This window comes from Pleurodeles waltl, chromosome 7 (assembly GCF_031143425.1).
Source record: "Pleurodeles waltl isolate 20211129_DDA chromosome 7, aPleWal1.hap1.20221129, whole genome shotgun sequence".
Taxonomy (NCBI): domain Eukaryota; kingdom Metazoa; phylum Chordata; class Amphibia; order Caudata; family Salamandridae; genus Pleurodeles; species Pleurodeles waltl.
Window position 1 is genome coordinate 1,089,442,991 of NC_090446.1, and position 25,305 is coordinate 1,089,468,295.

The following is a 25,305-nucleotide window of genomic DNA, read 5'->3' on the forward strand; positions in this document are numbered from 1 at the left end:
CCCACAGAATTACGACCCACATTTCTGTGTAGCGGTCTTCTGTTGGCGGTCTTCTGTTGGCGGACACCTCCCCATGGCTCCTGTCACCTCCCGGAGGACCAACACACAAGGTAAGTTGATCGTCCGTGAGGGGAGGGGGTGGGGGGGTGTTGTGTGATGTGTGCGTGCATGGGGGTGTGCGTGTGAGTGTGTAGAGGGGGTGTGTGAGTGCGTGCATGCGGGCGGGGAGTGCTGCTGTGCCTATGGGCAATGTGTGTAGTTCGGCGGGTGCGCATGTCGGCATGTATGTGTGCGGGTATGTGTCCCCGTTGTGTATGTGTGTGTGTAGGGGGTGTGTATATGTGCATGTTGGGGGTGTGTGCATGTCGGGGTGCGTGGATGTGCATGTCGGGGTGGGGGTGGGGAGGGGGTTCGTACCACCTCTGGGGGGTGGCAGGGGGGTGGAGGGTGTGGGGGGAGGACTCGGGGGGGCAGTGGGGGGTGGGGGATACCCCTATCAGTGCCAGGGAAGGAATTCCCTGGCCCCGATAGTGCCTACCGCCATGGTTCGCATGGCGGTTCCCGAACGCCAGAAACCGCGGCGGTAAGCAGGGTCATGATACCGTTGGCGGTCTTGGGTCGACCGCCGGACCGGAGTGCGCAGACTCCAGCCCGTCGGTCATGACCGCCGTGGCTGTCGGAGTGGGGAAGTGGTGGTCGGTCGCGGCGGTGACCGCCGCGGTCAGAATGCCATTTTTAATACCGCCGGTCTGTTCGCGGTCCGACCGCCGCCTCTCCGCCGACCGCCAAGGTCAGAATGAGGGCCTAAGTTATCAATGTTACATCAATTGTGGTAATGGTTATTTATGACTAAACCAACTAGGTGCATTACAGCAGTGTATTATTTATATACACTTCTCACTATATCCGATTGTCCCTTCAACCACAGGAGGGGTTTTCCTTCTGTCAGTCAGTATGGGCCAGATGTAGCAAAAGGTTGCGAGTCGCAAATGGCCTGAATAGCAATTTGCGACCCCGCAAAATCGGAAATGGGATGCAAAAACCCCATTTCCGAATCGCAAATAGCGACGCGAGCCATTACCGACTCGCAAAATTTGCGACCCCATAGTGCGACCTGCAAATAGGAATTCGCAATTTGCGAGTCGCAAACCATATGAAAAAGCCAGTTGCAAATTGCGACTGGTCGCAAAAAGCCCATTTTGCACACCCAATTTACCACTAACTCAGAGCAGGTGGTAACCAGAACCAAAGTATAAAAGGAGACCCAGAAGGCACCTGGGTTACTCAAGATGGTGGAGATATATGTGATAGCAAGGAGGAGGAGAGTCCACACCGCACAGCAGAGGAGGAGGAGGAACCAGAGACAGGAGAGGATATACAGAACCAAATCGGAAATGGGATGCAAAAACCCCATTTCCGAATCGCAAATAGCGACGCGAGCCATTACCGACTCGAAAAATTTGCGACCCCATAGTGCGACCTGCAAATAGGAATTCGCAATTTGCGAGTCGCAAACCATATGAAAAAGCCAGTTGCAAATTGCGACTGGTCGCAAAAAGCCCATCTTGCACACCCAATTTACCACTAACTCAGAGCAGGTGGTAACCAGAACCAAAGTATAAAAGGAGACCCAGAAGGCACCTGGGTTACTCAAGATGGTGGAGATATATGTGATAGCAAGGAGGAGGAGAGTCCACGCCGCACAGCAGAGGAGGAGGAGGAACCAGAGACAGGAGAGGATATACAGAACCAGGCAGACACTTTTCCAACAAACAGAGGAGAAGATATATGATAAATACAGATTCAGCAGTGCAGCAATATTAGATTTAATAGATCTAGTCAATCCGCAGCTGCAACACCAGACATGTGCAAGTGCTATGCTCGCTGCACCTCTTGGCCTCGGGTAGCTATCAGGGGGTTATTACTGTGGCAGGTGGGGTATCCCAAAGTGCACTCTCGCGGTTCTTCAGATGTTTCTTAGATGCCAAACTCACACACATGTCCAGAGACATATACCTACCCAGGAATGAGGCAGAAATCAACAGCACCAAGTTTGAATTCTACAGGATTGCCAACTTCCCTCATGTAATAGGGTGTGTAGACAGGAAACATATACAAATATGCCCTCCTGCAATTCTGGAATATCTGTTCCGCAACTGGAAGTGTACCCACTCACTGAACATCCAGGTGGTATGTGACACCCATTATGTCTTCACTGACATGGTAGCCAAATTTCCAGGGAGTACACATGACTCATACATTTTCAGGCACAGTGGGATACACCAACGCCTAGAACGTGGGGAGTTTGGAGACGGATATCTCTTAGGTATTGCTGAATACACCCTGAAGCCATACACACAGGTCACTGTAAAAACCATCCATGCTCTGCTAACATTGTCCATTTATGCCAAACAGGTGACAGTGCATATGTGCTACGACCATGGATACTTACCCCGTACTTAACACCGAGCAATGAGAAAGAGAGGCGATACAACAGTGCACATAGGAGGACCCGAAATGTCATAGAGAGGACCTTTGGACTGTTGAAGCCAAGATTCCGATGCCTCCACAGAAGTGGAGGTGCACTCCAGTATGCCCCAATAACAGCATTCATGATCATTGGCGCATGCGCTATACTGCACAACATTGCCACTAGACGTGGGCTACATCTCACCCCTGAAGACCCAGATTCGGAGGATGACGAGCAAGAGCTACCACATCGCCATCATGGGGATAGAAGCATTGCAAATCAAGGCAGACAGAGACGGGACCACATTACAAACCAATACTTTGGAAGGTACGTGCTAACTGTCACCACACACACTAATGTCACACACAAAGAGCCCAGTTTTGAAGTGGAACAAACAAGAACTTTTATTAAGTGAACCTAAGTAATTATGAACTGAACTTTTGGGAAGGGGCTGTAAATGTCCACCTGCAATGAGGACACATTCACCTCATGTGCCTCAAGTGTCCTGCAGTGGATAGGCTCAACTCCTCCGCCTGGGACGCCCAGCATGGCTAGTGCTTGGAGTGTCAGCAGATCCCTGACGTGCACTGCCACTCCTCAATACCCTTGTGTCCGTGGCAGATGCACTACTGATGGTGTAGCCCTCCTCATTATCTTGAGGTGTGTCTGCCGTGCCCCTAGCCACCTGTCTTGCCTCCATCATGTCCACAGCGTGGCTAATCCGACCCAGTCCCCGAGCCACATCCCTTGCAAAGTGGCCCAAGTCAACCTGCAAACTGACTGTACGGCGTGACAGCCCTGTGGTGTTGACTGCCAGGCGGACGATTGATGCAGCCATGCGGTCCAACCGGTGTATGAGTTGCTGCTCACGGCGCCTTGCACTCTCTCTCTCTGACACTAGTTCAGTTACGAGTTGACGGATGGAGAGTGCAAGGTCACCAACATGATTGTTCAGGCGTTGGAACTCTGTGTGCACCTGTGCCAGCCCTGTGGTGAAATTCCGCTCCATACGTTGCATTGCCCCTGATATTACCCTCATCTGCCTTGTTTGCAGGAGCTGACCACTTATGAGGGCTGCCTCCACGGTGGACATGGAAGAGTCACCTGCATCCTCCTGGGACACTGCAGGGACATGGACTCGGCGTCTGCGACGCGGTGGAGCATCAGGGTACACGCAATACCCACTAACAGAGGATGATAACGATGCAAACCACACACAGCCTGGTTTTGTGATGCTGTGCAACCTAATTTTTTAATGCAATGTCGCTGGACGTGGAAATTCGTCGCAAAGCCTATCTGGACCCGAGGCGCCTGTCCGGATCGATGCATTGCTCTCTTGCAGGAGATAAGAAACAACGCATGCCGACCTGACCAGAGGAGGAACGATGCACAGTCATGTGAGTGGAAAATCAACACATTGCTGCCCTTTTTTGGTGCACATTCACCTGTGTGGATTTATTTTGATGCTCCCAGGTACTTTTGTGAAATAACAACATTCTCACTGTTTTCTAGGGATTAAGACTCTTCTTCTTTTGAAAAGTCATAACTTTACTTGTGTATGTTGGATTTTTGTCATTTTGTTCTTGTTTTGTTTAGATGCATATAATCTATTTTTCTAAACCATGTTGTAGTGTTTTCATTGAGTTACTGTGTATGTTGGTAGAAATACTTTACACATTACTTCTGAAGTTAAGTCTGCCTGCCTGTGCCAAGCTACCAAGGGGGTGAGTGAGGATTCACTGAGGGTGATTCTCCTTTACCCTGGCTAGAGGGAGGGTCCTTGCTTGGACAGGGGGTAACCTGACTGCTAACCAAGACCCCATTTCTAACGGATATAAACAACATTTTTGCAACAAATTATGGCCCATCAAGCTGTGGCTGACCCATCAGTCTCACCTAAACTCTCTTTGTGTGTGGCTCATTAGAGTGGCTATCTAGAGTGAATGTACTAAACCCAGCTATCGCCCACCTCAGATATATATTCAGAGACAGCAGACCGCCCCAAATGGTTAATGTAAGAAAATGGCAACTTTCTAAAGTGACATTTTCAGAATTACAATTTAAATTCTGACTTCACCATAAGATGTGATTTTAAATTGTGGTTCTAGAGACACTAAACTCGGGGGCCCTATCTCCTCCCAGTTGGAAATGACACTAATAAGATGTAATAAGGTAATCCGAGTGTTATCGTTTGGGGGAGATCAGCCTTACAGTAGTAACTAATGCGTTTTTCACAACTAGGACATGTAGAACTCAACGGGATATGTCTTACGTTTTAACCCTGTCCTTGGATTGCCCAGGGTCTACCTTAGGGGTGACTATTGTCACCACTAAGGTAGGCCAGGCAAGAGGGTTAACTTGCCAGGTCGACATGGTAGTTTAAAAACTGCACACACAGCCTCGGCAGTATCAGGCCTTAAAAGTTTGAAGTGCTACTAAAGAGGGTGACACTATCGGCGCTGCAGGCCCAGTAGCAGCATTTAGTTTACAGGCCCTAGTGTACTTTACTATGGACTCATATATACTAAATATATCAATTGTTGATTATCCATTGTTATCATTTTACCATGTTGTAAGCACATTCACTGCTTAGCAGTAGTAAAATGTCCAGGGCCCTAAATCCAGCAAAAACAAGGTCAGCAAAACAGGAGGTCTAAAGGCAAAAAGTCAGTGGAACCCACACAAAGGATGCCAGGTCTAACAGTCTCCATTCCAAGGGCAGGGTATATGCATGTCCACATTCAGCAGTTAGTATGATTCTTATCAAGGCAGTTCATGATGGAATGGCATCAGCACTAAGGGGGTCATTCTGACCTTGGCGGTCTTTTCGCAAGACCGCCGAGTTACCGCCGCGGTGAAGACCGCCGACCGCGGCGGTATGCCGCTGTGCGCATTCTGACCGCTGGGAGCGTTCCGCCGGAAAACCGCCAGCAGCCACACTGGCGGTCGGCGGGAAAGTGGAGACTGGTCAACCTCCACCGCCACGCCAGCAGAACACCGCCCACAGAATTACGACCCACATTTCTGTGTAGCGGTCTTCTGTTGGCGGTCTTCTGTTGGCGGACACCTCCCCATGGCTCCTGTCACCTCCCGGAGGACCAACACACAAGGTAAGTTGATCGTCCGTGAGGGGAGGGGGTGGGGGGGTGTTGTGTGATGTGTGCGTGCATGGGGGTGTGCGTGTGAGTGTGTAGAGGGGGTGTGTGAGTGCGTGCATGCGGGCGGGGAGTGCTGCTGTGCCTATGGGCAATGTGTGTAGTTCGGCGGGTGCGCATGTCGGCATGTATGTGTGCGGGTATGTGTCCCCGTTGTGTATGTGTGTGTGTAGGGGGTGTGTATATGTGCATGTTGGGGGTGTGTGCATGTCGGGGTGCGTGGATGTGCATGTCGGGGTGGGGGTGGGGAGGGGGTTCGTACCACCTCTGGGGGGTGGCAGGGGGGTGGAGGGTGTGGGGGGAGGACTCGGGGGGGCAGTGGGGGGTGGGGGAGACCCCTATCAGTGCCAGGGAAGGAATTCCCTGGCCCCGATAGTGCCTACCGCCATGGTTCGCATGGCGGTTCCCGAACATCCAGAAACCGCGGCGGTAAGCAGGGTCATGATACCGTTGGCGGTCTTGGGTCGACCGCCGGACCGGAGTGCGCAGACTCCAGCCCGTCGGTCATGACCGCCGTGGCTGTCGGAGTGGGGAAGTGGCGGTCGGTCGCGGCGGTGACCGCCGCGGTCAGAATGCCATTTTTAATACCGCCGGTCTGTTCGCGGTCCGACCGCCGCCTCTCCGCCGACCGCCAAGGTCAGAATGAGGGCCTAAGTTATCAATGTTACATCAATTGTGGTAATGGTTATTTATGACTAAACCAACTAGGTGCATTACAGCAGTGTATTATTTATATACACTTCTCACTATATCCGATTGTCCCTTCAACCACAGGAGGGGTTTTCCTTCTGTCAGTCAGTATGGGCCAGATGTAGCAAAAGGTTGCGAGTCGCAAATGGCCTGAATAGCAATTTGCGACCCCGCAAAATCGGAAATGGGATGCAAAAACCCCATTTCCGAATCGCAAATAGCGACGCGAGCCATTACCGACTCGCAAAATTTGCGACCCCATAGTGCGACCTGCAAATAGGAATTCGCAATTTGCGAGTCGCAAACCATATGAAAAAGCCAGTTGCAAATTGCGACTGGTCGCAAAAAGCCCATTTTGCACACCCAATTTACCACTAACTCAGAGCAGGTGGTAACCAGAACCAAAGTATAAAAGGAGACCCAGAAGGCACCTGGGTTACTCAAGATGGTGGAGATATATGTGATAGCAAGGAGGAGGAGAGTCCACGCCGCACAGCAGAGGAGGAGGAGGAACCAGAGACAGGAGAGGATATACAGAACCAAATCGGAAATGGGATGCAAAAACCCCATTTCCGAATCGCAAATAGCGACGCGAGCCATTACCGACTCGAAAAATTTGCGACCCCATAGTGCGACCTGCAAATAGGAATTCGCAATTTGCGAGTCGCAAACCATATGAAAAAGCCAGTTGCAAATTGCGACTGGTCGCAAAAAGCCCATTTTGCACACCCAATTTACCACTAACTCAGAGCAGGTGGTAACCAGAACCAAAGTATAAAAGGAGACCCAGAAGGCACCTGGGTTACTCAAGATGGTGGAGATATATGTGATAGCAAGGAGGAGGAGAGTCCACGCCGCACAGCAGAGGAGGAGGAGGAACCAGAGACAGGAGAGGATATACAGAACCAGGCAGACACTTTTCCAACAAACAGAGGAGAAGATATATGATAAATACAGATTCAGCAGTGCAGCAATATTAGATTTAATAGATCTAGTCAATCCGCAGCTGCAACACCAGACATGTGCAAGTGCTATGCTCGCTGCACCTCTTGGCCTCGGGTAGCTATCAGGGGGTTATTACTGTGGCAGGTGGGGTATCCCAAAGTGCACTCTCACGGTTCTTCAGATGTTTCTTAGATGCCAAACTCACACACATGTCCAGAGACATATACCTACCCAGGAATGAGGCACAAATCAACAGCACCAAGTTTGAATTCTACAGGATTGCCAACTTCCCTCATGTAATAGGGTGTGTAGACAGGAAACATATACAAATATGCCCTCCTGCAATTCTGGAATATCTGTTCCGCAACTGGAAGTGTACCCACTCACTGAACATCCAGGTGGTATGTGACACCCATTATGTCTTCACTGACATGGTAGCCAAATTTCCAGGGAGTACACATGACTCATACATTTTCAGGCACAGTGGGATACACCAACGCCTAGAACGTGGGGAGTTTGGAGACGGATATCTCTTAGGTATTGCTGAATACACCCTGAAGCCATACACACAGGTCACTGTAAAAACCATCCATGCTCTGCTAACATTGTCCATTTATGCCAAACAGGTGACAGTGCATATGTGCTACGACCATGGATACTTACCCCGTACTTAACACCGAGCAATGAGAAAGAGAGGCGATACAACAGTGCACATAGGAGGACCCGAAATGTCATAGAGAGGACCTTTGGACTGTTGAAGCCAAGATTCCGATGCCTCCACAGAAGTGGAGGTGCACTCCAGTATGCCCCAATAACAGCATTCATGATCATTGGCGCATGCGCTATACTGCACAACATTGCCACTAGACGTGGGCTACATCTCACCCCTGAAGACCCAGATTCGGAGGATGACGAGCAAGAGCTACCACATCGCCATCATGGGGATAGAAGCATTGCAAATCAAGGCAGACAGAGACGGGACCACATTACAAACCAATACTTTGGAAGGTACGTGCTAACTGTCACCACACACACTAATGTCACACACAAAGAGCCCAGTTTTGAAGTGGAACAAACAAGAACTTTTATTAAGTGAACCTAAGTAATTATGAACTGAACTTTTGGGAAGGGGCTGTAAATGTCCACCTGCAATGAGGACACATTCACCTCATGTGCCTCAAGTGTCCTGCAGTGGATAGGCTCAACTCCTCCGCCTGGGACGCCCAGCATGGCTAGTGCTTGGAGTGTCAGCAGATCCCTGACGTGCACTGCCACTCCTCAATACCCTTGTGTCCGTGGCAGATGCACTACTGATGGTGTAGCCCTCCTCATTATCTTGAGGTGTGTCTGCCGTGCCCCTAGCCACCTGTCTTGCCTCCATCATGTCCACAGCGTGGCTAATCCGACCCAGTCCCCGAGCCACATCCCTTGCAAAGTGGCCCAAGTCAACCTGCAAACTGACTGTACGGCGTGACAGCCCTGTGGTGTTGACTGCCAGGCGGACGATTGATGCAGCCATGCGGTCCAACCGGTGTATGAGTTGCTGCTCACGGCGCCTTGCACTCTCTCTCTCTGACACTAGTTCAGTTACGAGTTGACGGATGGAGAGTGCAAGGTCACCAACATGATTGTTCAGGCGTTGGAACTCTGTGTGCACCTGTGCCAGCCCTGTGGTGAAATTCCGCTCCATACGTTGCATTGCCCCTGATATTACCCTCATCTGCCTTGTTTGCAGGAGCTGACCACTTATGAGGGCTGCCTCCACGGTGGACATGGAAGAGTCACCTGCATCCTCCTGGGACACTGCAGGGACATGGACTCGGCGTCTGCGACGCGGTGGAGCATCAGGGTATTGCTATATGGCACTGTGGCTGGGACCGGGTGCTGTGTCGATCTCCCCAATGTCCATTGGTGCAGCTGGAGGGGACTGTGGTTGGGTGGTGCTGGGCCCTGTAGTGGCTGCTCCTGACTCCTGTGCTGCCTGTTGGCTGCTCTCTGCATCCTTGATGGACTGGCTGGTGGGGATGTCTTGTGGGAGACCTGTGGGACATAGTGAACACGCTGTCAGTATCTAACATCTGTTGTATGCCTCCTACTAAACTGTTGCCTATCAGCTGACTACTGAACAACATTGCCCATAATGCACCATTCTGGTGGTTGCAAGTCTGGAATGGAGCTAATTTGGTTGTGCATGCTGCTGTGTACTGGGTGGGTGGGGGTACGGCAGATAAGGGTGTACATGCATGTTTCATGGTACTCACTTGTTGATGTTCCTGGCACTGACATGTCCAGCTCTCCCATTCCAGCCACTGCCTCAGGCTCAAGGGTCTGTTCCACAAGTTCCTCCATGGGTGTGGGTGATGGGACGGTGGATGGGCCTCCTCCTGTGCCCCTCATCTCCCAGAGGCGCTCTGCCACCCTCTCCTTGGTCCTGGAGCGCAGGTCATACCATCTCTTTTTGAGCTCCTCTTTACTCCTGTGGCTCACCCTTATGACATTGACCTTCTCCTGGATGTCATTCCAAATCCTCCTTTTTTCAGTCTCTGGCACACTCAGGGCAGCACTTCTGAATAGCTGGTCATGGTACTGGCAGCATTCATCTGTCAGCATCTCCAGTTCCTTTTCTGAAAACTTCAGTTTTCTCTCCCTGCCAGAGTCCTCCATTCTTGCTGCTGTTCCTCAAGGTGGTTGCTCAGCAGTTGGAAAAGGGTGTGGTCCTCCCTTCTCCAAGGTGTATTTGTAAACTTCCTGGCTGTGATGTCATCAGCAAGAGCCAGGAAGTGTTTTCCAGACTGTTCTGCTGCACCTGCATGCAATTTGCGGCACAATCGCAATTTGCGACACTCACTCGCAATTTGCGTGTGCATTTTTAGCGAGGTCGCAAAAAGAGACCTCGCAAACAGCGGACTCGCAATCTGCGGTGCGACTTCATTTGCGAGTCGCAAAATGAAGTCGCTTTTTCTTGTTGGATACCAGTTTGCGAGTCGGAAATTGCGAGTCGGAAATTGCGAGTCTGAACGGCTCGCAATTTCCGACTCGTTATTTTTTAGCTACCTACATCTGGCCCCATGTATCTATTGTTTTTACACACAAATACTTTGGGCCTGATTTAAATTTTGGTGGAGGGGTTACTCTGTCACAGCCGAGACGGATATCCCATCCACCGAAATCTAAATCTCATAGGAAACAATTGGATTTAGATTTTGTCAGATGAGATATCCACCACAGTTATCACAGAGTAACCCCTCTGCTGAAATCAAATTAAGGTCCTTTGTCTGAGGTCTACAAAGTAGTGCATCAGTACTTCAAAGAAGTTATATTTAAAAAAATGATATTGAATGTTTTCCTAAAAAACAGGAAGTTGATTATAATTTTAATTGTATTAGTTGCAGGAAAAGATCCCATTTACAATCTACTTTTCATCCAGTGCATACAAGATGCACACTCTTTTTATAGCGTAATTCATGTGAATAACTTCTTGCCCATAATTAGCTTTCACTAGTATGAGTGTTTACAGCTTACTTTCATTTGAAGGTATTAGCTGATTCAGATTCACAGCATCTACCACTTTCATAAATGATATCTTTCTTTCCAGTTCCATTCCTTGCTGAATGAGGCCACTTCTCTATGCAAATCAACATGCAAAAATCATTTCTGTTATTCACTGTATATGACTTCATTATTGTACATGGTTCTTGTGACTTTGCCAAGTCTGGTCTTGCCGGCCAATTATTTTCTGCTCCCATTTCTCTTGTTCCACACTACCATGCTCTCCTTGAGAATGGAAGCTACATTTTCTGCACAACTTTTCCAGGCTGTGGGTGCTTCGAGGTTATGTTTATCTTCTCACTTACTGCAAAATGTTGTGGACCTCAAGCATTCCTTGGATATTCTTTTTCAACAATACCATCTCCTCAAAGCACATTTATAAAGTTATTAAACTAGTATAGATTACACAAGAAGTGCCTTGAACACGAGCCACATCTACAACATAGATAGCATGCCTACCCATTATTCTTATTATGCAGTACTGTGTTGCACAAAGAGGAAAACACAGAACCGAGTCTAGCCAACTAAGATTGCTTGTTGCTGGTGCAGAAGCAGGCTGTCTTATGAGACACACAATTTAGCACCATGTTTCAAAAGGAAGTGTGCGCTGTCTAGAATAGATTTTCTACTGGAACCACTCCCCTTTAAGACAAATTCCTTTGTATAGGGAAACTCAGAATCCCACACATTGTGTATATGCACTGCGGCGTATATGCAATACAGACAGAAATAAACACATTTCGCCTTGCTAACGCTTGCTTCAACAAGGTGTTAGATGTTCGAAGCAATATGGACTGACTATCTTAGAAACTTGTGTTTTGCACTAAAAGCTATGGTAATTTATACTGATTCTCCCAAATAATGTTCTGTTTATCTTTATGTGTAGGGGATTTATAGTAGGCATGGGCGGAGGAAAAGTGCCCATAAAACTCTGCTACGCAGAGTTCCACAAGCAGCAGAGTGCATTAGGTTGCTGATTTTTAGCACCAGGTGTTTGTCTCAGCGCGAACGTCTCCCTGCGTAGCGCAAGAGGGCGCTGCTTCTTTTCTGCCACTCAAGTTGATTTTCTACTCAAGCAGCAGCTACCTCAATGTGAACAGAAGGTTTCTCATCTAGAGCAGTTGCGACCACTCACACTGAGAAATCTCACCAGTGAGGTTGTCTTGAGTAAGGTTTTCCTTGCTCGTGCTCACCATTGACTAGTACGACGAAAAAACTCTGCTCCACTATGCAGAGTTTTTCAGAACGGAGTAGGAAAAACTCAGCAAGCGGAGTATACCGCCCACCCCTAAGTTATAGCTCACTGCTTACCAAAGGTCTCAGAGGGCATTTAAGTGTACATATGATAAAGGCTAGGGTGTAAGTAATAGAATTCAGTAGTGGAGGAACCAGTCTTAGGAGTCTGGCTGGTAAACTTAAAGAAGGTCATGATAAAGGCTTGTCCTCATCCAGGGTGAATGAGTAAATTACTCCATCATCTTGATGGAGGTGCCGCCTGCCAAAGTATGAAATGTCTGGCCCAACAGACATTTCAAGCATTGACTGGAGATGCCATAACAGTGCTTCCTGACAATGTATTTTAACTTTCCTGGACAGCCCCATCAAATATGACGGTGGCATAGGTCAAAGTTTCCTTTTTATTTTACAAGGAAGATCCCAAAGCAAAATATTCTTTTTGAAAATAATTTTTAAAATGCCCCCTCGCAACATACTATAAGTACTTTTCAGGTCCCTTTACCAACTTTTTTCGGGGAAGGCAGGTATTGAAAAACAGCTACATATTAACTATTCTAAATTAGTGGGTGGACATGTAGCCAAACCTCTGGTGCCCTTTATTCTATCGGGCCATCTGAGGATTTTGATAACGGCAAAAATGGAGAAGTCTCCATCACCCTCAAACTAAGGTCTGCTTGTTGTGATGGAGTTCCTTCTCACCAAGATATAAATCAGGCTCATTGTATTTTAGGCGATGATTTTATCCAGATACATGGGTGAAGAGGGCTATCTTTAAGGATTTCCTGAATTTGCAGTGCTCCCTTTCAAATTTAAGGTGAATAGGTGGGACATTCCATAGGAGGGCATCGTGAGGAAGGAGGATTTGACTGCTATATCTTTCATATCTGAATTGGCGTGGGATCAACATCTTTGCTTCAGTGGATCTAAGAACAATTTGGTAGATTGGGAACCAAAAAGCTGGAGGATGATTATTTTAAACCTTGTGGACAAAGCAAAGATATTTGAACTTGGTTCTTCCTTGAATTGGGAGCTAAAGACAGAGATTTGAGATCAAGGTTAATACGGTTGTGTCAGTTAAGGATGTATACCAGTTAAGCTGTGAAGGTCTGAATTCACTAGAGTTTCCTGAGGGCCAGTATTCAGGCCCTTGCAGTAGTCAAGGCAGGACATAACCACCTTTAGGATTAAGGCCATTTTCTGCATTCCTTCTAGGCAAGGGGATATCCCCTTCAATTGACAAAGTCTGCGTACTTCGTTTATCTGTGGAACAAAACAGAGATACAGTAATACCTTCTTGATGCAAAGCAAAGTAATGTTTTTTTGCCTTTAGAAATATCTCCTTTCCACTAAACCTTTTGCACTGGATAGTAAACACTAGCGGTGGGTGAAAAATTCTGCTCTACCAGCAGAGTTCATAGTTTTGCCCACTCTGCCATCCACACTGTACACAGAGATCTGAAGAATTCTGCGAAGTGACGTGGATCAGAGTTTTTTTTCTGTCGCATAGCTTGCCAAATTAAGTTGGTTAGCGTGAGAAAAATAGCTATATTGGCAAGCACAACCAAGATTTCTGAACACAGGAGGCAGGTTGCTACCGCTCGCATTGAGGACACTGCCACTGAAGTAGAAAGTCTACTCAAGCAGCAGAAAGAAGTTAGCACTCACCTGGCACTTCGCCTGATGCCATTTGTGCTGATTTCACAGTGCAGGAGAAACTCATGGCACTGAAAATCAGCACTAACAGTGTGACTTACCCAAACTCTGCTGCTCACAGAACTCCGCATAGCACGTCAGACTTAGCACAGTTCAGTGCAGCAGAACTCTATGAACTCCGCCCAGGTCTAGTAAATACCTTCTTAAGACTTTCCATCACTTGAGTTGACGCATAATCTTCGTGAATCTGGTTTTGGTATCTCATTCATTATTTATAACCTTCTCTATGCCTCAAACATTACAGGTGATGCTCGTACTTTTAAGAATGTAGGATCTGCGCTGCATTCGGCTTATCATTGCTGCTGTGAATGGAGCAACACTATTACTGCTGCATCACATTCCTTCTAGGCTCTCTTCTTGTCAGTTTGTTCCTCCAATGTCACCTTATCCTAAAACCTTGCCTTGCTTGAATTTGGGACTGTTCACCTTAGCCCCCATTTACAATCTTCATTCATCAATTACCTGGTTCCTCAACCATGAATATCCTTTTTTTTTTCTTTTTTTCTGACACAGCATTCATGATTATGTGATGTATTTTCTGTCTTTGAAAACAGCCACCGAGTAAACTGTCAACTCTCCAGACTTGGAAACTATCAGGGGCATCAATGACAAGTTAAGGTGAGCACACAACTGTTGCATTTTTCTGTGATGCCTTGTATTTCGCCTATTTGTGTACCCTGATTCCTAGTCAAATTAGACATTATTTCTTGTTTCATCATTTACCAATTTACAACATAGTGATAACTACTCACATATTCAAATATACACTGTTGAGCTAATGCTCATTTGATGTGTCTACGTGTAAAGCATTAACCTGCTTTCTCATTACTTTTGACTTAGGTGCCAGTCCACTGCTATTGCTGAATACTTCATCACATTATGCTACTTAACTGCATTATGCTAGTTGTGATAATGCATTTTGTGTGGTCCTTTTTGTTATAAATATATATATATATATATATATATATATATATATATATATATATATTACCTTCCATTTTAATATACTATTTATTTTCCTGATATGATGTTAACTGACAGCTGGCTATATTGAACTCCCAGTGACTTCAAGGCCACACATGTTTAGGGGTGCCTCAAAATAAAAAGAAGTTGAACACAGTCCTAGCCCAACAAGGAGCCAGGATGCTGTTTGGCGTTTACCTCAGCTTAAGAAAACAAATCAAACAGCACCTGTCTGATTACTTGGACACAGAAACACAAGTCTGTGCCCCTGCAATGAGCCAGATGCTAATTGGATTTTTTCCTTGCCTAAGAAGAAAATCAAATAACATCTGGATCCTTGCTGGGGCTCAAATATATATCTGAACCTGCAATCATCTGGCAACTAGGGGAACCTACCAACTGAACACACACATATAGAGTTGTGTGGTGTGCTTTACACTGAGACCACCACTTTGTCTCACCAGGAATTCCCAACCTAGTTTAAAACATTGGTTAAAAAAGAATATCCACTAATGTATGTGACAAAGTTCCAAATCTGTTTGAGGACAGACACCCCCCCCCCCGCACACGTCTGCCAAGAAAAACAGCAGTTCATATGTGTGGATTGATTTGCTGTAACTGACAGGAAAAAGGTCAAATCTCTGATCAAGTCAATGTAGTGTCAGTTTGTTCAAACCATGGTCACAACTTTTGCCTAGTCTTGTCCCATGCAATACACCCACCAAAACATGTTCGTACTTGCACTGGGAGAAGTGTGGGGAAATAAGATATGACTTTTGTCCTTTGCACAAAGATCTGAAGTTCTCTGTCATAGAAAAACAAATAAACTGTGATATTTGTTTACCAATACTTTATTAACTGCAGGGGACTTGGGGTGCTAAAAAATATTTTTTAAATCATCAAGTCACATCACTGTAGATTCCTTATTGTTTATAGTTTTTAGAAATTTCTGTGGCTGGTAAGGTCCCCTCCCATGCTAGATGACCCCCAAGCCCAAGTACTACACACATGCAGTTCATGCTCATTTTTCAACATGGAACAAGCACCCAGCACTAAAAACCAGCATCAACAGCGTGATATGCATATTTTCACCCATTCGTGGATCTGCACAGAATCTCAGACTTTTCATGTAAGTTGCTGCAATTCTGTGGACACAAACTCGGCGTTCCTTCCACCCCTATGACGACCTGCTAAATCCAGTGGAAAATGGTCATGTCTGATAACCTCACATTCTGAAAACCCAGCGCACATTTGGGTCAAACCTTGGCAGGTTCCTTTGTGGAGGGAAATAAGATTATTTGGGCAGGAAAATGGTAGAAATCAGGCAAATGTCTTGTTCAGTGCATTGCCAGCCAAGTAGTGAAAGTAGTTTTCAACCCAGTGATGAAACACGTATGATGTCTATATATTTTAAATATATAGCTGTGATATGTTTCCAAATTTCCAAAATACATTGCACCAAGTCTATTGCCTGTGAGCACCCCAAACACCTAAAAAATAAAATAAAATAAAAATCCATTCAGCATTAAGGTGGTTTTCCCCAATCTTTTTTCCTTCATCCTCTTATGATGCTGAGTTTGTTTTTGTTAATTTAGGACTCTAAATACTTTACTACTGCTATCCAGTTCTAAAGTGCTTGTACTCATAGTAACATTGGTCTATGCCAGATTGCCATATTTAATTAACTTTCAAATGCCTACAAAGTGGAAAACATATACATCAGGGCCTACAAATTAAATGCTACTAGTGGATCTGTACCACTTATTGTGCCATCCACTTAAATAACCCCGTAAACCATGTCCTAGGCCTGCTGCTGCAGCATGAATGCAGTTTTAACTTGCTAAATTGATTTGGCAATCTAACCCCCTTGCCAAGACTTAAACTCTGTTTTGATTATATTCATGGCACACTTAAGGTAGGCCTTAGGTAGCCCAAAGAGCCGGGGGCATTATAATTAAAAAGGTGAGCATGTACTTTTAAGTTGTACATGTTCTGGTAGTGAAAAAAACCTACATTTGTATTTTACTTTGCAAGGCTTACCTCTCCCATAGGATAACATTGGGTTCCTTATAACATTTTATAAGTTCTCACCTTTGAGTGGATACAGGTGAACATTTTATGTATGTATCTGAGAAACTATAATTTTTATCCCTCGTTAATGGCAAAGACGGATATTAAATTACTATTTTGAAAATGCCACTTTTAGTAAGTTGGCTATACCTGCCTGGTGCCTGCAGCCTTTCCCGAGTCACATGACTGGGTGTAGTTGGCAGTTGAACTTTGTTTATTCCTCTTAGATAGCCACACAATAAAGGGATTGAGTGTGCCTAGATGAGTCATTACTGGTAGGTTGAGGGCAGAGCTGAGCACAGCACCATTTGCAACTGAATTGCCTGGGCCTTACCTTCACACAAAGGATTTGTCGCCACTGCATTGTTCATGCAGCAAGCTTGCAGCCAGGGGCAGGCATGAAACTTCAAGCACAAAGGGAATTATCTAGATACATCTACTTCAAAGAAGTCCCAGGCATATGAAAAGGACCCCCAGACCCACTCTTCAGGTCACCTTCCAGACCTCCAGAAGGTCTCAAAGAGGAATGCCTGCTTATTTGGCCTGCTATGTATCTAAGAAGACAAGACAGCTTTGAACCTGGATTGGCTGCCTTGCTGCCTGAAGCAAGCCTTGAACCCTCAGGCCTTCCCTGCTGCTTGAATCCTGTTCAACCCATAACTACCAGAGTGACTCCAAGGGTTATGTGGCTGACCTCCTCATCAGAGGCTCTGGAACAAAAGCAGCTCCAATCATCTTGAACCCAAACCTGGACACACATACCCAATATGAGTTTGTCTTAACCCCTGAAGTGATGCCCTCCAGTCTTGGTGATGGTGTTAAAGGTGCCCAAATTGCAAAAATCCAAGACTTGGGACTTGAAATATTGTTGGCTAAAAACTGCTCTGTGTTCAAAGAAATTACTAGATTCAAACTGCTCATCTATAAACCTAAGGTGCATCGCCAGTCAGCCTGAATTCACTGCAACGTCCACTGCATTATTCTATGCATCGGTAAATCTTGTTCAGTGGTACTTCCCCAAAGGGGTATTAGGCCTCGTGAAACTCTCGCTGGGTACATCCTCCATCAAAGGGACCAGGTGCCTCATTTACAAGGATATGATGCAACGTGGAGCTGCAAGCCAGCTTGCTACACCATTCTGAATAATTTCAAAAGTGCAGGGATGCATTATATTTACAGAAATAAGTCACATTCTTGTACTTTCCTCTGCACTGGCACACAAACTGTTGCCTAATGCCATTGCAGGCACCCTTGTAGCATGGACGCACAACACCCATAGAATGCCCCTTTCAAGCAGTATTATGGGTGAAGAGGGCCATATTTGTAAGGCCTTGCAAGGTATCTTTGCATGGGCTTGTAAATATGGGCTGGCACACTGCGCCATCTGAGCATCAAAATAAATTATGCTCAGGTTTTGCAGTGTGCCGCTAGGACCTTGCAAATGAGGACCTAAGTCTGAATGCAGAAATCTTTACTGTGATTTTATCCAGCATCTCCCAAACAATAGCAACTCCTCATCTGATAGCCTACAGCCATGTCACGGTGAACCTCTACTTCTCAGACTTTTTCCTTAATTGTTTTTTCTATGTCCATAGGACCTTTTGTAGCTTGCTTGTGCTCCATTGCGCTTAGCCATATTTTTGCAACTTTAACCCAGTCTTGTGCTACTAGATGTCAGTGATTGGCACTTTGATTTTTTAGGCATTAGTTTTTACCTAAAGTTTACCATTTCATTACAACTTGTTCTGATTGAGTTTTTGTTGGTTTGGTGTCAAATAATTTATTAAAATTTACACTATTTGTCTAAATTGATGTGGGTCTTTTCTTGTGTTGTTTCCAGTTTATTACTGTCTGTGGGCTTCATAAATACTTTACACACTGCCTCTAATTTAAGGCTGACTGATTTTGTTCAAAGCTACCAGAGGGTTAAGCACAGTTTGATTTAGTGACTTTTGTGGTTCACCCTGGCCGGCCAGTTTTGTGACTGTTTGAGTAGGGTTAATACCTCACTCAACCAACTAGCCAATTTCTCACAAATCCCATGCACGGTTTGTACCACCATGCTCAAGAGAGCTGGAGGAAAATTCTGAGGGTCAATCCTTAGATATGCTCTTCCGCAAGGACAGCTAGAGGAAATAACCATGTTTAAGAAAGGAGTATAGACCAAATCTGACAAAGATCAAATTCAGTACAATCTCCCAGTCATTGAGTAAGCACGAGGGAGGCCTGACATGCAGCAATGGAAGGCATAGGATATGCAAATGTTTACATACCGTTCATGGGTAATACCTGCAACCAAAATACAGCTTGTCTAAATCATCATTTTACATGCAACTGTTGTACAACTTTGCAAAATTTACTGCACCCAGCTTATTGCCTGCTGAGCACCTTAAATACATAAACTCCATACATGTGTAGTGCCCTCTTGCTTGGGAGAAATAAAGGAGAAACAATGGTGACTAATCCAGGTAAGGATATGGTCCTACACAAAGGAGAATGGAGAGAATTTCTGTTTTAAAAAGAAATTGTTAAAAATCTGAAACCAGCCAGCCAGTAAGTGCAAGGGAGTATGGCTTTCAGCAATAGACTCTTAAGGATGCATTGAATAAAACAATGTATTGTTTTTCTACTTCTATGTCCATCTTCATTTAATATCTATTTTCAAATGAATATTCCAGACAAGGAGTATGATTTGAGATGCCACTCTCTCCCATGAGGGGTCGGAGCCTCCTTTGACCGGAATTATGACTAAGGTTTCCACCTGTAATTTAATATTTGGAATTCTACCATATACCTTTTGTAGGAAATCTCTTCTCTAGTAAAAGTTCTCTGCATTGTAGTTACCTTTTTTTAATTATTTTTTACATATTTGAAAAGTTTTAATTTGTTTACTAATTTTCCTTGATTGGTGATATATGTTGCCTCCATTGATTACTATGATGCAGTGTTACAGTACCAGTGATTGTCCATGTCTGATGCTTGATTTACACAAAGGCTTGGATGGAGTAAATTTAAACTTATGTTTTCAATAGTGGGACTGTATTAGACATAAGGGCATAGTTACAAGATCCTTGTGTCACATTTGCACCATGCATGACACAAGGCTCTGAGTCAGATTTATGAAGCAATGCAAAGCCACGTTGTTTGGCTCGAGCGGCCTCAAATCTGGAGCAGAGCAGCACAAATCACAGCGTTGTGCTACTCTGCCCTGGGTAGGTGTTCCGTGGGCTTTGCAGTGGGAGATCCCACACAACTCCCATGGATTTTGACACATCCCCAGACCTTTTAAACCTGGGGATGTGCCAAAACCTTACTCCTTCCCAGAGGAATTGCAGCGAGGAGAAATATCACTTTCTCCTTGTTTTTTCCTCTTTCAATTTTTGCTGCAATCTGCCCCCAAAAAAAACCTGTCATGCAGCACAGGCACTCTTGCACGATTGGCACTAGGCAGCCCATTGTGTGCCAGCGAAGAGGGAAAAGACAGGAATGCGATGTGCACCTTAAACATGGCACATTGCCGCCCTTTCCCAGTGATGCAATGCAGCACAGCAAGGTGACTTGCTGCACTGCACCACATTCCCATAAATATGGGCCATAAACTTCTAGAATTTACTTTTGTGGGAGTATTTTAGTATTTGTTTGCCCCTTCCTAAACCCCCTCCTTAAGTTTCCCTTAACACTACCTTAAAACTCAATATTCACTATTTTCTAACCACTTTCCCTTGTCCCTCCCACATTTACTACAAGCATCTGTATCTCCATGTGTGGAGCTCTCCACACTCGTAGATCTTTGTAAATAGGAGTGCTTGGACAGCAGTAGGCACAGTGTGTAAAGCATTTAAAAATCACAAAACAGGAAATAGGTAAAACACAATATAAATCCAACACCAATTTATAAAAATAGATTATATTATCTTTAAAATGACAAATATCTAATAAAGGGAACCAGAGGTATAACTTTTTAAAGGTTAATTGTTTTTTAGTGCATAGAAACTAAAAGCGACAATTGGGTCAGCTTGTCATACTGATCGGGGGCAAAGTAAAAATTTGAGGCTGACCACGGTGGTGACCTGCTCAGCTACAGTGAGTTCCCGCTCAGTCAACTTTTTATGTTCGGACTTAGAAACTTTTTTTTAGCTTTTTCTCGCCGACGTCAGATGACCCTCCACATGAAGCCGATTTTGAGTCGACATTGTAGGGTGGCCTTTCCACAAGCCCCAGGTGAAATCCTGGAAGTCTAGAGCTTTTCAGCGAAATTAACTTGCAAGTTGGACCGGGTCGCGGTCAACGTAAGCTGGCTTGACTCATTATGTCGCATCCGTCCACTTATGGAGGTTTTTTACAAAGTTGCTCCAAACTTCTCCAAATGTATGGATCTTCTTCCAGAAGGTGTGTGAAGGTTCTTGGGGAGCCTGTAACTCCCCTCTAGGTTCCAGAAGCTCTAAGTTCATCCTTGGGAGGTTAGGGCTTCAACTCCCAGAATGCACCTGGTTCAAATCCATAAATGACCACTAATCACTGTCGGCTGGTCAGTTTCTTCAGGGCTTGATGCAGGGGACTCTAGCCAGCTATTTTCTACCGGTAGCATACAGGGTGGCCCTTCTTGAAGCAGTAGAAGATGGGTAAAGTCATTTTCTTTGTGAAGCCCAAGTGCGTAGCTGGTGCAGTCCTGAGTGCAGTGCCCAGGTGCAGGCCAAGGGTCCAGCAGGGCTGTCCTTCTTCTCATCTTGTCCCTGTAGGGATCTGAGGTGGGGTGCAGCTCTGCCAATTTTATCCTTGCTCTTGGGGTGGAAAGCAAGGGGGGCTCTGTCCAGTCATGTACAGGCCACCATCCTCGAGTGACCACTTCCTGGGAAGTGTGGCAAAAATCAATCCCAGGGAGCAACATTCCTCCAAAGTCCAAGATGGTAAAAAGTCTACCAGAGTTTATGTCTGGCTGAGCCCACCCACTGGTGTGGCTAAGTTTCCCTTAACACGCCCCTTCCTTAATCTAATCATGGGGCAAACAGGTGTCTGGGTTTGCAGGAAATAGGGGAGGTGCAGTGACTGTCCCAAATGTCCTTCCCTCCTTTGAAGTCCAGTTTGGCTGCTCTCCCCCATCCTGTTCTACCATCGGCTGAGGCAGATCTCCTCCCATCAGATGCTTCCTTTGTTTCAGGCCAGGCCACTTCACACCTAATCCACACCTGACCAATCAGAGAAGAGCAGAACAGGACTGAAGTTGGCAACTCCTTCTAGATACAAGTCATATTAAATTCAACAGTGGTTTTTGGATTTATTCTAACTTTTAGATGTATACTAAACATGCCATCTTTAGCTTCTTTGTATTGAAAAAAAGACTTTATTATTTTAAAATAAATTCTTTCCATGTTAGCCTATTAAGCCCATTCACTACAATGGGAAAAACAAATGTAGTTATTTTTCCCTCTGCAGGGCTTATAAAGGTTATTTTATATAGTCCCTGCTTATAGTTACACTGCACTCAACCCTGGGGGCAATTAGGGCATACCTTCGGTGTGACATACGTAAAAATAAGGTAGCTTAGGAATTTGCTTTTAATTCCAAAGTCTAATTTTGGGTTACCTTTAACTTGAAAGCAGCCAGAAAAGCAGGCCCACCTTTAGAATGGCACTGGGGACCACAACAGCTCACCTATGGGTGTACTACTTATACCTGGGCTCCTAAACCTACATGCCCTACCATATACTAGGGACATATAGGTAGGCTTGTACAGCCAATTATAACTAGCCTAATTTGCATATCCATTTTGATCAGAGCTCAGCCCTGGGACAGTTTAGCAGTGCCCAGGATACCATCAGAGTCAGAAAAAACACCAGTATAAGTGAAAAAATGCGGCTAGTTTTCCCACAATATACTCAGAATGGTTGTGAATAGTCTCCATAGTCTGTAGGAGGAAGCTGATTTGCTGTGGTCACTTGTTATATAATGTCAAATTATTGTTTTACTTTAAGTAAAGGATCTTGTCTGAATAAGCAGCAATCTATCAAATCCATAGCAGGGCATAGATTAGTTTGAGTAAACAACTTGGGAACAATGATGGAACAGATATGTTCCCAGCATAGCCTTCTCCTTTTGATTGAAACAGAATCATGATGGATGTAAAATGGCTCATTGTCCCTAGCTAAAAATTTATAGAAAGATGCTAGAGGTGACCTTTGTTAAAACAGTGAATTGTGACACCTTTTTAAGCACTGGATGACTCCTATATCAGTAATTATGTGCTACTAATAGATAGATATCTACAGTATATAATAAATGAAGAGTCTGCCAAATGCCCTGATTAGGTGGGGGCTGCTGTTGATTGGATTAGATTTCTGCTTTTGCAAGCTTGTAAGTCCTGATTGACCATCTCCCCTCCCCAACTTTTTACCTGTCTTCCAAGATTTTCTGACCTAGTTTGTGCTGGCTTTAGGATTTGGTGCACTTAACCACTGCTAACAAATGCTAAAGTGTTTGAGCTGCTACCACTCCCCAAAATATAGTCACATTGGTTCATACTGCATATTTACTTTACTTACAAGTCCCTAGTAAAGTGCACTTCATGTGCCAAGGGCCTGTACATGAAATGGTACTAGTGGGCCTGCAGCATTGATTGTGACACTGACTTCAGTAGCTCCTTCACCATTTCCTAGGTCTGCCATTGCAGAGCTTGCCTGTGCAGTTTACACTGCCACTTCAACATGGTAAAAAATCTCTTGCCAAGCCTAAACCTTCCTTTTGTAAAAATATGTCACCCCCAAAGTAGGTCCTGTTTGATCCACGGGGCAGGGTGCAATATATGTAAAAGGCAGGACATGTTCTTGTAAGTGTTACATACCCTGGTAGTGAAAAACACCCCAATTTGTTTTTCTCCACTCAAGGCCTATCTCTCCCATAGGGTACCATATGGATTACCTTATTACATCTTAAAAGTGTAATTCACAACCTGGAAGAGAGGTTTGCCAAGACTGACGTCTCTGGACTCACAATTAAAAATCACAACTTATGGTGAAGTCAAATTTTAAATTGCAGTTCTGAAAATTTCTACTTTTTGAATGTTGATATTTTCCTCCTTTAGCAATTTGGTGCCTGCTGCCTGTCTCCAATAAACATCGGGGGCAACTGAGCTTGTGCATTCCCTCTTGACACCCACACACAAAGGGAGCTTAGGTGTGACTGATGGCCCATCCACAGTCTGATGGGCCACCGTGGCAGGATGGGAGGGAGGGACTGACACTTACATCTGAATGGGCAGTGTCCTGTCCCACACATAGGGCAGCATATCCCCACTGCCTGTAGTGAGTCTGAAGCCAGAACAGGAAGGGAGGTCCTCTGTGCACGTCAAACACCTTTCTTAGAAGTCTACCCCACTTGAGAGACACAACTGGCTAAAAGTACTGGAACTCTGACACCATCAACTCAGGACCTGTGGGTACTCTGACATTAAGAAAGACTACTGTGCCACTACAAGGACTGCCACCCTGCTGAGCTGCTACTCTGCTTTCCCTATCAAGTGGAGTCAACCCACTCCTGGTCCCTTGGAAGTAGGTAAAAAGTGCTGCCTCAACCAGAACCCATGCATCCTCATAGGAACGGGTGCATCTTTGTCTTTGCATGAGTCAGAACCAGTGCATCCTTGGACCCAGAGCATTGCCCTTGGAAACATCGCTTCACCTTCGGAATTGACGCATCACCTACTGGGCGAGCAGCAGCTGTGCATCGCAGTCAGCCTGAAATGTTGCCCCAGATCGGCACAACCGTAAATGCTTATTGCTTCAAAAGGGGGTTTCGCATTTATTTATTTTAAATTCACATCTCAAATTCTACTTATTGGATCTTTGTCAATTTGGTATTGTTTTATTTAATTAAGCTCTATTTTTCTAAGCTGGTGTGGATTATTTTGGTGCAATGTTGTCACCAATTTACTGTCTGAAGTGCACAATTACTTTACACATTGTCTCGTAAGTGTAGCCTGACTGCTGTGCCAAGCTACCAGGGGATGAGCACAGGATAACCTCTGGTGCTTTTGTGACATACTGACTAGCATTGTAGCTACTGCTTGGACAGGGTGCATACCTCTGCCAACCAGAAACCTAATATCTAACACCAATGCAGAATAAAACCCTTTAGGTTCAATGATGGATTAGAAAAGATTCTGATTGTGCGGGGGAGGGGGGCAGAACCCTCGGGTAATCCTAAATATTTATCTTTGTCAATATGTCATTAACTACTATTCCTGGTTTGAATTGTCAACTACCAGGATAATCAATGGACAAATACTAACTTGTTTGTGGAATATATTGTGAGTAGTCAACAAATTAAATGAAATGAGTAATTAATTCAGAAGTATGTTTTAATCTGGGAGTACATACATTAACATTGGTTTAGGTCATAACAGTGAGAAAAAAGGCAATAAGTCTTGAATTTCAGTGAAACTAGTGGTTAAAAACCTCACTTTAACTTTTTAATGCTATGCTGTCAGGCTTCCTATTAGTTGTACTTGTAGTTTCATAG